The sequence below is a fragment of the Zingiber officinale genome, chromosome 9A (assembly GCF_018446385.1).
Source record: "Zingiber officinale cultivar Zhangliang chromosome 9A, Zo_v1.1, whole genome shotgun sequence".
Lineage (NCBI taxonomy): Eukaryota > Viridiplantae > Streptophyta > Magnoliopsida > Zingiberales > Zingiberaceae > Zingiber > Zingiber officinale.
The window spans coordinates 69,819,738-69,833,392 of NC_056002.1; the positions used below are offsets into that span (position 1 = coordinate 69,819,738).

At 34.4% G+C, this 13,655-nt stretch overlaps 1 long non-coding RNA gene across 4 annotated transcripts; it reads right to left on the reverse strand.

Annotated features, from left to right (window-relative positions):
* Positions 1-4,671: 4,671 nt before the first annotated feature.
* Positions 4,672-13,093, reverse strand: LOC122018745. Of its 4 annotated transcripts, XR_006121885.1 has the most exons (5): positions 12,996-13,090; positions 12,080-12,160; positions 6,503-6,557; positions 6,333-6,413; positions 4,672-6,242 (listed from the first exon to the last, which is right to left on the reverse strand). It is a non-coding gene; the product is annotated as an uncharacterized LOC122018745 (long non-coding RNA). The 4 variants fall into 4 exon arrangements; XR_006121887.1 differs by lacking the exon at positions 12,080-12,160 and having other exon boundaries at positions 12,996-13,093; XR_006121884.1 differs by lacking the exons at positions 12,080-12,160; positions 12,996-13,090 and adding an exon at positions 8,323-10,747.
* Between the last annotated feature and the right edge of the window lie 562 nt (positions 13,094-13,655).

Here is a 13,655-nt window from a genome sequence, read left to right on the forward strand (position 1 = left end):
CCAAAACTTCAAGGTGGTATTTCTAGGTTTTTCATGCAACATAAGCCATGGATATTTAACCTAACATAGCATAAGAAAGCATATATCATGAGGAAGCATAAAACAAGTATAGTTAGGTCAACAACTTTCTCTAAGCCTTTAATTCAACCTTGCCCGAAACTTCAAGGTGGTATTTCTAGGTTTTCATGCAACATAAACCATGGATATTTAACCTAACATAGCATAATAAAGCATACATCATGAGGAAGCATAAAACAAGTATAGTTAGGTCTCAAAATCTTGCCCTAGACCTTGTGTTCATCTTTGGCCGAAACCTAAAGAAAGGTTCTAGATTTTGTTTATACATCATGTAGCATGAAAACTTATCTAACAACATATAATAGATCATGTATCATGAAGGAGCATAAATAAGCATGTTTAGATTTCAAAATCTTACTCTACACCTTATATTTTCTCTTGGCCGAAACCTAAGGTAGGGTCCTAGGTTTTATTTATACAACATGTAGCATGAACACTCAACTAACAACATGTAATAAATCATGTGTCATGAAGGAGCATAAACAATCATGTTTAGGTTTCAACATTTTGATCTAAACCTTATATTCCATCTTGGCTGAAACTTTAAGGTGGTATTACTAGGTTTTCATGCAACATAAGCCATAGATATTTAACCTAACATAGCATAAGAAAGCATACATCATGAGGAAGCATAAAGCAAGTATAGTTAGGTCAACAAAATCTTGCCCTAGACCTTGTGTTCATCTTTGGCCGAAACCTAAAGAAAGGTTCTAGGTTTTGTTTATACATCATGTAGCATGAAAACTTATCTAACAATATATAATAGATCATGTATCATGAAGGAGCATAAATAAGCATGTTTAGATTTCAAAATCTTACTCTACACCTTATATTTCCTCTTGGCCGAAACCTAAGGTAGGGTTCTAGATTTTTTTGTTACAACATGAAGCATAATTTGTAACTTGACAACCATAAGTGACCACAACTTCTTATCTTGGCCGAAATTTGCAAGGAGATCCCTAAGTCCTTTTTTTTCAAACAAAACGTAAAGCGTACGATAACTATTGCACTTTAGGTGAGAGGATACTTACTTCTCTTGCTTAATCCTCTAAGAGAAGAAATCCTTGGTTGTGAAGCTTTTCCTAAAGAGCAAACCTTCTTGCTTGGTTCGGCAATGATGAGGAAGAAGAGAGTGGTTTCAGTGGAGAGAAGGAGGAAGGAGAAAGAGAGAGCAAAAATGAAGATTTTCATTCTTTTTCTCCTTTTATTCCAATTAAGAGGAAGAAGGAAAAATGATCTTTTCCTTCCCTCTTCTTTTACTCATCCTAAATGAAGGGAGAAAGTAAAAACTCTCTTTTCATTGTAAGAAGAGAAGGAAGCTTGAATTTCTCCTCCTTAGTGAAGTGAGCCTTCACTTTTCTTACCTTTAACCATAATTTCCCTCTTTTCATATCAGCACACCCCTACTGGGGCTACTGGTTATGACATGGAACCACTTACCAAGAGGTCCAAGGTTCAATCCTTGGTCATGCCTCTTTTTGGTTCTTTTTCTTTTATATTTTTGAAAATCCACATAAGGCACATTTTAATCATGCATAAATCTACATGAATTATTAGAGATCCTATGGGTGTTACATTAGTGGTACGCACAACCACTCTTGAGTTTGTGGTACATCAGGCAGGGTGTGTTTAGCTTACTCTGTCAGGGCTCCGCTGGTCCACTCCTGGGTAGCGATGACTACAACATGTAGCGGGCAAGGATCCCTCCCCTATGATACAGGGAGATGAGAGCTTAGTCTCCCCCACTATGTTTGGATAGGAGGTTAGGTGTACTCCGACAACATCCTGTCCACTCGGTCACTCAGTAGCAGTGATGACAGAGTGCACAGTTGTCATAGCCCTACCCACTCGGTCTCACAATCGCGTGTGAGATGGTTAACTGGCGTCAAGGGTGACACATGTCATTTTTTCACCATATGCATAGATTGCATTTATTGTTTGTGATTGTTGCATTTTGGATGCTGCATTTGTTTGGGTTGCATATGTTTGGCATGTATATAGGTGACATTTTGTATCTGGTATGATGACCCTTTACATTCAAATAGAAGGCCCTGGTGAGTACAATTTTCTATAGCCCTTTTTAGTTGCATTTCCTTTTATTATTCAGAAAACTGTACTGCATGATCATTGCTGTTAGTTATAACTATGCATGTCTATCTGGTATCCGTTGAGTTCTTGAACTCACCCCGTTGATTATTCTTATTTCAGGTTGAAGCCGTCAGGAGGTTCCAGCGGCTAGTCCCCTTGCCATAAGGATTTTTGCTTTGGTCTTTTGGTTTCTGTTTATTTGTTTAGAGCTATGTTTCATACTTGTTCTGGTTTTGGTACTCTGGATTTTGTGTGGCTTGTCTTTGAGTAATGCACTGGTTGGGTTTTGTTTGCTTGGTGGATTGTATTTGTTATGTTTTGCTACACGCTTGTCAATCGGCAGAAGAGGTAAATTTAGATGTTGTTTTTGCTTTCTTTTATATTGTGGTGACAGCCGGAGGCTGGTTTATTATAACTGCATGGATGGTTTTATTTTTGTCTGATATATATATATATATATATATATATATATATATATATATATATATATATATATATATATATATACCAGCCATGTTGGCTGATGAGTGTGAGCCCTGAGAGATATGTATATAAGTCTCAAATTGTCATCCGTACAGGGGAGATGCTGCCGAAATTTCTTCTGACAGGGATTACCTAGGGCGTGACACATGCCCAGGAAATTATAAGGATAGTTGACACAAAACAATTCAATGGTTACTGATGCAAATTCATGTTTCATTACTGATTTCTTGAATGTATTCCAAGTGGATTTTGTTGGGATTTTCGGACCGCAAAAATTGCTTTTTGAGTTGCGGAAACCCCGAATCCCATACCACCGGATCCGTGCGAAGTTATAAAATTTCGGAAAACTTCGTGTACATGTTTTCTAGCCTTGATCTACACTAGATCTACAAGGAAGAGACTTATACCTTTGTAGTGAAGCCCTTCGCGTATCCCGCTCGTCCTAGGTTCGCCAGATCTCAAGGTTGTCAAGTGTACAACCCTCTATGCGTATCCACATGAACAAATGATGGAGAAATCAAACAAAAAGGTGTGCTAGCACCTTTGAAGGTCTCGACCAAGGAGGAGGAGGATAGGGAGAGATGAAGCAAGGAAGAAGATGGAAGTTACACACACAAAATGAAACTCCCACAATAACATAAAGTGGTCGGCCACATTGAAATGAGGTTATATACCTCCATGGGATATCAAGAGTCACAACTCTTGATCTTGATCTCCCTCATGATGTGGCACACATATAAGCCAACCTTGATGATGTGGAACATCATCATTGGCCCACTTAATGCTAACTCACAAATGAGGTGGCAATGGTCAAGTCAAACTTTACCTTTCATCTTCCTCTCAAGTCAAGTCAAACTTGACCACTTCTCTCCCATGATTGATCAAATCTAACCATTGATTCAAGTCAATTTTAATTTAATGAATCTCTATTCATTGAATTAAATTGGCTCAATGAGTCTAAGTCCAAATTAGACTCATTTAACACATGAACCAAATTGAGTCCAACTCAATTAGTTTACTTTGGATTACTCTTAATCCAATTTCGTTCATCACATGAACATAATCCTCTTGGTTCATCAAATGAACCTAATCTCCATCTAATTGCCCTTTGTGTGTGACCCTATAGGTTCTTGTAACGTTGGCAATGCTCCTAAACCCTTTTAGAAGCATAAGTAATGAGCGGTGTCTAGCAACACATCATTACTACCCAAGTTACAAGAATGTTGAGATCTAACATCACCTTGTGACTACTAATTGTGACTCTTCACAATATGTGACAAGTGTCCTTCTATCCTTGACATCTAGATTGATTAATATGAGGCATAGACCGTGTCATCCTCTAATCAATCTAAATCTTGAATCCCAAGTAGACTCACTCAATCAAATGAGCTCAACATCTCATATTGACTCATTTGGGCATGACCATGCACTTAGTGGTCTCACTCTATCAAGAATAATGATGTCACTTCCGTCATATGTGAGGGATAGATCCCATCTATATCACTCACATCCCTCCACATAATTTGTTACATACCCAGTAATCGCCTTTATAGTCCACCCAGTTACGGGTGATGTTTGGCGAAGCCAAAGTATGTAACTCCTTATGTAGGGAACCATGGTGACTTCAGGTCCAAAGACTAATAGTCATACTAATAGCCACATGAGAAAGTATATGACACTCATATAATGATCCATGATACTTTCTCATAGCGGGTCATTCAGTATACATTCTCCAATGCATACCCATGTGTCAACTTGATATCTCCATATCTATGACTTGTGAGATCAAGTCATCGAGTTGACCTACATGCTAGTCTCATTGCATTAACATTGTCTCTGAATGTTAATACTTGACTATGAATGATTAAGAGTAGTGTTCCTTATATCATCTCACTATCGATTCAACCAATCGATTGATATAGATAAGAACCTTCTACTCAAGGACGATATTATACTTAGTTATTTGACACCAATACAAGTAAGTATAATAACCATAAACAAATACCTTTATATACATAAGAAATATGATACAATGAGTCCATACAATAATCATCAAATGATTGACTCTAGGGCTCTAACTAACATATTTCCTCTCTTCTTTTCTTTCCTTCTTAGCAGAGAATACTCATCCTTCTCTTCATGTTACACAGATGGAGAACCAACACAATTTTAGCTAGTTAAAATTGAATGCCAGAATCAGAGTACTGCCCTGCAGTGGTTTCCGAAAACAAATTCCAGAGAATTTTGAGAGTTTCAGAATTCAGATTCCTTCAATTCAGTTAAAATGGCACTATTCCCTCGCTTAGTTGGAAAGATACACTCATCTTTATAGTTGGTAAGGTAACCAAAATTTGGTTTCACAGCAGCATCACAGTTCGAAGGGCAGTAACCATCTTCTCCAGATTTCTGAAACTCAGAAATCAGTTCCTTTTGATGAGTTTCAGGAATCTGACTCTGATAATTTCTCGAGGAGCTTGGGGAGAACATAATACGAAATGGAAAATGAAGGATAAAAACTTCTTTTAAGGTCATCACTAATCAGAATTGCAGTATTCTTCTTTTCCTGTAATCTTTAATCATGGATTTCCCTGCTGAAATAAGAACTAACACCTTGTTTTTGTCCAAGCCCTGTCAAATTTTCTGCTATTCAGAATTCAACATTTTTGATCTGGTGTTGCTAAACCTTGAACATTAATTGTTACATGAGACCATGGCATTTAGCTCCTCCATAACATATTACATTAAATTCCTCAATTCCTGCCCTGTTTCAAGAATCAGATTTAAGGGAGCTGTGGTTTCTTGATCACGGAAGATTTAGAGGGAAAGTAGCCTCAATTGACACTAGAAAGGTAGGAGCTTAATTCTAATTTATTGCTTGTAAGGAACTTCACTCAAAGTTGGCACACAGAACCCTTGTTCCTCAGCAGTAGCATGATTTTTCCCTTCTGGATTTAGTTTCAGAAATCGGCTGCCAGGACTTTTCCTGATTTTGAATCACGGCTTGGGTGAAAAACCCCACCATAGGATAATGGAATATTGAGTGTTTCTTTCAGAACTTACTGATAAGAAACTACCTCAAGAGCTTGGCAAGTCCAATAGCAGAATTCAGAACTCAGCTAAGTTTAGCAGGTATTTAATAAATTGAGCTGCCAAATAGTTTCAGGATTTCAGAACTCAGATCTGGATCCAAGTTTAAGGATATCCTTCATTTCAGAGAGTCGGAAAGCATATTCACAATCCATGTCCAAAAAAAAATTCAGAAATGAAACTAATGTCTAAACTTTTGTTGCTTCAAATTTCAATTTCAGAATTTTGATTCGACAGGAATTGAAGGCTGTAATCCTATGTAATTTTGCAGAAGAAAGCATGCCACTCAGCAATGGGTTGGCAGGAGCTTGAATTCAAGTTGTCTTTGGTCAGAAAATGCAATAAAAATAGGCACATGGACTCTAGAGCAAATATTTCTGAAATCAGGGAATCCAAAGTTCAGTTTCCGGACAGTTGCCTACTTCATATTCAGATGAGCACTTGTTTCAAAGGAGTTTCAGACATTCAGAAATTGAGTTCAGCAAAAACTCCACTAATTGAACAAGCTATGAGAAATGCAACAAAGCATCTTGCATTATTATTGAATAAATGACACATGAGAAAACTTTCTACCAATTAAGTGATGTGGAAGATACCTATGTTTTAAATAGGGATGATGACATGAGAACATCTTTTGCTAAATCTTCATTGTAATAAGTCATCTATCTATATTTTTACTATGCAAGAATAACAAATAAATCATAAAAAATTATGAGATATCAATAACAAATATAAACATATCCCGAAAGCAAAAAGAACAACTTACAAATACTTCCCCAAACAATTAGAAAATTGCTCCATCTTATGCACAAAACTTTCACCTACAAAAGAGATGACAATATTGAAACAATGATAAGGTTTGTCTACATGTTAATTTACAATAAAGGTTTGATTAAATTCTCAAATAACAATTTGACAAGCAATACAATGGTTGATATTTCATCTTTTTTTATATTCTTATGAAGTGGAAGAATGGACGACTTGGTTTGTTTCAAGGGCAATAAATTCAGTGAACATAGCAATAAAGAAAGAGTTCTTTCCATTTACTCCACAGTAAATACAAAGCATGGAGTCTAGGAACAACACCAAGATCAAGCCATAACGTAACTCCATGTTAATAAAATAATTTCCTAAAGCATAGAAATAATAATAAGAATGAGAATAAAATTTAAAAGACATAAGAGGTCAAGGTGACGAAGACGCCAAAATGAAAGGATGGGAAAAGGATAAAAAAGAACTACAATTATGAAGAACTAAATGACAACAACATAGAAAAATAATAGAATAGTAGTAAAGAGCAAGAAGATAGAGAAATGAAAAAACTAATAGGGAGATACTAAAGAAAAAGGAAAGAAAAACATAGAAGTGGAAGATGAAGAACATAAAAAAGCGAGAAATAAGACAAAGAGAAGAGAGATAAGAGAAAGAAATGATGAGGAAGAAGAATGATAACACAAACAATAAAACAAGCAAAAAGAAAGATACTAATAAGAAGTCAAATAAAACAAAAAGTGAGAACATGACAACAAAACATAGCACAAATAGAAAAAGAACAAGAAAAACAAAGTAAAGAAAAAGAAAATGAAGACAAAAAGGAGAAGAAGAGAATTGAAACAATGACGTTTACTTGTTAATTTACAATTAAAGGCTTGATTAAGGATTCTCAAATAAAAATAATACTGAGAATTAACCTATAAGTAACGAGATAAAAAACCATTGTCATAATGACTATTGTCATAGAAATAAAATAGTGACAACAATTTGATAAGCAATACAATGATTGATATTTCGCCTTCTTTTAAGTTCTTATGAAGTGGAAGAATGGACAACTTGGTTTGTTTCAAGGGCAATAAATTGACGAGATAGCAATAAAGAAAGAGTTCTTTCCATTTACTTCACAATAAATACAAGGCATGCAAGAAAAAGGAACAACACCAATATCATGCCATAAGGTAACTCCATGTTAATAAGATAACTTGTAAAAGTATAGAAATAATAATAAAAGGAAAAAAAACATATAAATCAAGACAATAATATTAATTTTGTAATTAAAAAAACAACAATAACAATGATAAAGATCATGACAATTATATTAACAATAAAAATAAAGAAAAAGAAAAATAAGATGAAAACAAAGATAGAAAAGAAGACAATGATGAAAATAAAGAGTAAGAATAAGAAGAAAAACTTAAAGATAATAGAAATAAGGAGAAGAAAAAGAAAGAAGAATAAGGAGAAAAGGAAGTAAAATAAACCATGACCAAGGAGAAGAAGACAAATATCAAATTAGTGTAATTAGGAGATTCGGTAATTAATAGTTAGTAAACGTGTCACAACAACACGTTTATCAAATTGGCGTCATTGCCGGGGAATTTCTTAAGGCGCCAATTTATCAAATTGTTTGTAAATGTGTCATTGAGTCAAAAAGAAATTAAGTGAAGCTAATGATGAATGAAATGGCTCGAGAAAAGAAATCAACGAGGAAATGAAAGCTTTGGAGGAATAAACTTGATGAAATGAGAGATTGATTTGTGTAGGTGAATATCTCCACATAAACTCCACCATGATTTGGAATTTCTAGCATACCCTGTACACTCTTTGCATTTGATTCATTAGAAACAACTTCATTGAGTGAGACATGATATTCTGCAATAATCTCTATGTATGTGCACCAGTTGTTCGAGTACATAGAGGCTCATGCTATCCTAGTGTTTTGAGCTTTGCTAAATTTTGAAATTCCTGTGTACTAGCTTGCAGCTGCAGTGTGCCAAAACTTCTGCATATGAATAATTCAGAAATCAAATTCAGCAAGAATTCAAGGAATTGTAGCTGCCGAAGGTTTAAAAATTCCAGAGATCAGATTCAATGAAGTGTAAGCAATTCATGCATTCCAATTTCAGAATTCTGTTTCAACTCTACAGAATTCAATAAGATTCCAAGACTTTGAATTATGATCACTTGAAAAGAGAGAAATACCATCTGTTATTGCGAACATGAGCTTTACTTGAGTTTCTCAATGATTAAAGAGCTATAGGAGAGTATTGGCACGCAACTATTAAGGTTGATACATCAATTACAGTTTTATTCTTTGCATACTTTATATGACAAAGTTTAAAGCTAGAGATTCTTGAGAAATCAAGTTTAAGTTCTATTTCATAATAATGGTAGGGTTGATTGTAAACACGATAGAGTTATTTCGCTTGAAAACAATATCAAGAAGGTTAAGAAAAAGATATTTGAAGCAAACCTAGGCGAGGCAATAATATCTAACACTCAACCCTCAAGCCCAACTAACGACTATGGGTGTGGATAACCATAATGCTAGGCTAACAACTATGAGGAAACAAAAATAGCATACAATGGTTAGCTAGCCAACATTTACAAAGCCAAGAAAATATTAGAACAACAACAACAATTCGACATAAGTCAATTATGAGTATAAAAAATTGAAATAATGAGACTATGAAAAAAAACACAAATGGGTAGTAACAAAATTAGTTAAATGAAGAAACAGAAGGAATGAAAAACTTATAGTGAGACTTTTGTCTAATTTTACTTGCACATGGCAACAACCACTATTTGTAAAAATTACAATAAATAAGACAAATAGACGTCTAAAACAAAGTAATGCATAAACAACTTCAAAGATAAGCACATTATAAGACACAACATGCTCAATTGAACAAAAATAGTACCAGTGACGAGCTTTCCAACAGATCACACATCCCTAATTGTTTCAAAACAAGGGTGCTTAATTATGAACTTATTGTGAAAAACCTAACCATCCAAAAGGTGTGGTCTTACCAACATCAAGGTCCTATATTTCAGAAATTTGTTGCATGGTGAGATTTAACTATAAAGTGAAAGATTCACTATTCTAGATTATTCCACAACTAGCATGCTTAGGTACGAAATTCTTATAGGGCGGCAAAATCATCCAATCTGATTGAACAAATTAAACCTTCCTAAAGGCTATTTAGCCCTAAATATTTTTGAATCCTTAAAAAGAGATAAAAACCATATTCTACCTATATAAACATATTTATTCAAATAATGATCCATTGTATTCGTGCTAAGGTTCTTACAATTATTATTAAAACTCAACTCCAAAACATTGTGCTACTCCCCAATAAAAACTTAGGTATACATATTCATATGTCTGTAATATTGAAATAATTGTTAAAATAAAAAAACATTGTAGTAAAATCAAAATGACATTATTTTTTATAACAATCTATTTTTTAATTTATATTAATTAAATTTTGACTCCAATGATCAAATTCATACATTATCAGAATATTTTTAATTCCTCAACCTACACTTAATGATTATGAATAGCCATAGATGAACATCTAAGTAGAATTGTTTATAAAGATTGTTATTATCTCCATCTTTCATTGGAGATAATATGATTCATCATCAAGTTTTATTTTTTACTCTGATTCAATTGTTTAAGTGTGGACTTCTATGTGGCAAAAGGCGATTCGCTCGTCCCCAGCACCCCCGCCAATCCGTCCCTAGGCCAACACAGAGGAGGTAAATCACGGGTGGCTACTAGCCATTAGTGCAAATGGCCAAGACATGGGGGAGGTTATACTCGGTCACGCCGAGTTTCGACCCCAAGACCTCATGATCAATATGAATGATGTTTTCCATAGGCATGTGTTTTTCCCCCAATTTCATTATCTATGCTTCTACCCAAAATGATGCTATGTAAAAGGTGAGGCTAGATAGAAAAATGTGTTGTTAAGATACTTGAATTTAGCAACTAGCTCAACATTTAAAGTAGTTCAAAGATGCAACAAAAAAAAGTTATCCTATAGTCTATGAAGTTGGAGAGCACAAGGACAAGGGCTATTAAAGAAGTATTAGAAACATCTATTGGGTTGCATAAACACACCAAAAAAAAAAAGCAAACACCATAAAAGATATGGTGTTGAACTAACATGTATAATAGAAAAGGAATCAAAATTTAAAGAAGAAACAAGAACAATAAGTTAAACAAGTACTTCAAATTACCTTATTAGAATGAATGAGAATAAATAGATTTCAAACACTTAATTTAGAAGAAGATTCTAGTCAAAGCTTATGCATTTAAAAGAATTGAACATCTTAAAGAACGAAAGGCAAACATCAAATTTAAAAAATAATGTCTAATATGGCCTAAGATAAAACCTTCCAAATTATTCATATACTTACTAAAAGTTGTTAGAGAATGAGTTATATAGCCAACTGGAGGTCCAAATAAATCTATAAAGAATTAGGATTCCAAAATAAACAAACTTCATTTTCTCAAAATATTTTATTTATTTAAAAATAGCTTTAAAAATACATCAATATAAATTTATGATAAGGTATTCTAAAATCGAAATAAGGACAATAAAGATGGGATTTTAGGATCTAGAGGGTATTACAACACACGAAAGAAAATGAGTTCAGAGTAACACTTATTTAAAAGAAGAATATTTAGATTGAGAAACAAATAGCTATTATTGATAAAAATTGCTTTAATTTAGAGGGAAAAAAAGGAATTTAATGAGAAAAGGAGAGTTAGAAGATAGAAATGATAACTTCAAATCTGCTTCAAGCAAATTTACATCATCGTAAATTTAAAGAAGTGTTATGCTAACAAAATCACGCGTAAAACATGAGGAACAACTAGTGTATGCTAACAAAAGTGTAAGAGGAATTGTTAGGAGGAGTTGCAAATCATCGTACTAGTAAGGCCTATGAGTTAATCACAAAATTAAAGTATGCCAGGCACATTCTCGAAAATGGGTTATAGATGTCCAAAACGCAACTACTAAAGTAAAGAAAAAAAAAAAAGATTTTATATTAAGAGTCTAGAGACAACATCCTGTGTTAGGATCAAATTAAGGAATTTAAGAGTCTAGAGAAACAATGAACTAATACCGGCGTCAATGTTGAAAACTTAAATGTTGAAGAAAAAGTGAAAAGTCATGTGAAGGTTGTATAGAAAATTTAAAGATGAAAATGTTAAATGAATCATCAGCAAAGGATTAATTATTAAAACTATAGGATGATAGCAACAAGCCCCAGACATAGAGTTCCAAAGCGGCAGAATTTATTCAAAAGTATTAACAAAAGTATGATGAAGCAACTGAACATGCAGCATTACTTAATGCAAAGATAAGGATGAAAGCAGAGCAAATAAGAAATAATTTTTACAAACTTATGCATTAGGTAACAGAACCTAAAGGAAAAGGTGTTCTTGAGGGAACATGACATTAGCTACCAAAACTAGATGACACAAAATGAACCAAATAATGAAGCAAGAAGTGTTCTATTGAAGCACGTCACACAAGTCAAGGAAGGCATGAACCTTGAGGGCTTTGGATGGCGCCGAAATTTGGCAAGAAAAACGTCCAGAAAATAATGAATCGCAGATCAAGAATAAGACGTTCTGTGCCACAACCGAAAAAAAAATAATGAATCACAGATCAAGAATCACATATACGACGAGTTAAGGGTTAAGAAAGTAGTTGTGAATATGGATGACAATTTTCCCGCAAGTTCGGGTCCGCGGAGAAAATCCGAAATGGGAACCCGTAGGGAAAACCCGAAACGGGGATGAGAATCCTCAATTTTTTCAGGAATGGGACGGATTTGGGGTGGGTATGAGAATACTATCCACATCTCTGAACCCGCCCCGAATATTATTATTATTAATATTAATAAATAATAATAAGATTTTTTAAAAAATATTAATAATAGTGTTAATATTAATATTAAAATTTTTGAAAATATTAATAATAATATTATTATTATTAATATTGATACTCTAATATTATCATTAATAATAATGATAAAATAATAATAATAATAATAATAATTAAATATGAGGATGAGACGGGGATGAGAATTTGATCTCCATGGGTTCGGATTCGAGAAATCCCCGAACCTGAAAAAATGAAGACGGGTCAAGGGTGGGGATGGCAAACCTACCCCCGCCTAGTCCCATTGTCATCCTTACTTATGAAGACAAATCTTGATGCCCTGGAAGAGGAATAGGGCATAGCTATAATCTCGAGGGCTTGGACGTATGAAGGGGTGGCGGAGTCAGGAGGAGTGATGGAAAGTGCCACCGCTGAAGGAGGAAAATGAAGCTCTTGGGCGGCTCCCGGATGGGAGGCCATCGGTGAAACAGATGGAGCCGAACATGAGGTCGTCGGTGAAACGGATGTAGAACAGAAGAATGAAAGGGATTTCAAATGGTAGGGTTTCGGAAACGAGGGTACCTAAAAAAGATTGACCTCGCCTGAGCCCGAGGGAGCGATCGTAGGCCGTAGCGAGAGACGGCAAGGTGGTGGGGTGATGTGATCGAGCGTTTCCTGCTGATTAAGCACATGCTAACAGTCATAATTTACTCATCGCACACAGCAAACGGTCAAAATTTACTCATGGCCGGAAAAGACTTCTCATTAGGACTTTCTTACTAATTATTATGTGAATAATTCAAGATTAATTTTGAAGTTAATTAATTTTAAAATGAAATTAAGGACACAATTTATGATTATATTTGGACAAGTTAATTATGAAAATTTAAATAAATAAAATTTGATAATAATTAGATATTAAATTATTTTTAAAATCATCAAATAATTAATCACATATAAATATTTTAAAATTTGAAAGATTATATATTTTTGTCAAATTATATATATATAGAGAGAGAGAGAGAGAGAATTTTGATATGTTAGGCGACGCTTTGTGTGCGACCGTGAGCGACGCGCAGACGTGGCACCGCCAGCTCGGTTTCACTACAAATCAAATAATCCATAGAAGTTACTCTCTCCCTTTCTTGCCTTTGTTCAAAATTTCGGCGGCGCTTATTACCAAAAATAAAATCTCCCTCGCCGCTCTCTCTCTCTCCCTCCCTCTCCCTCCTCTCTCTCTCT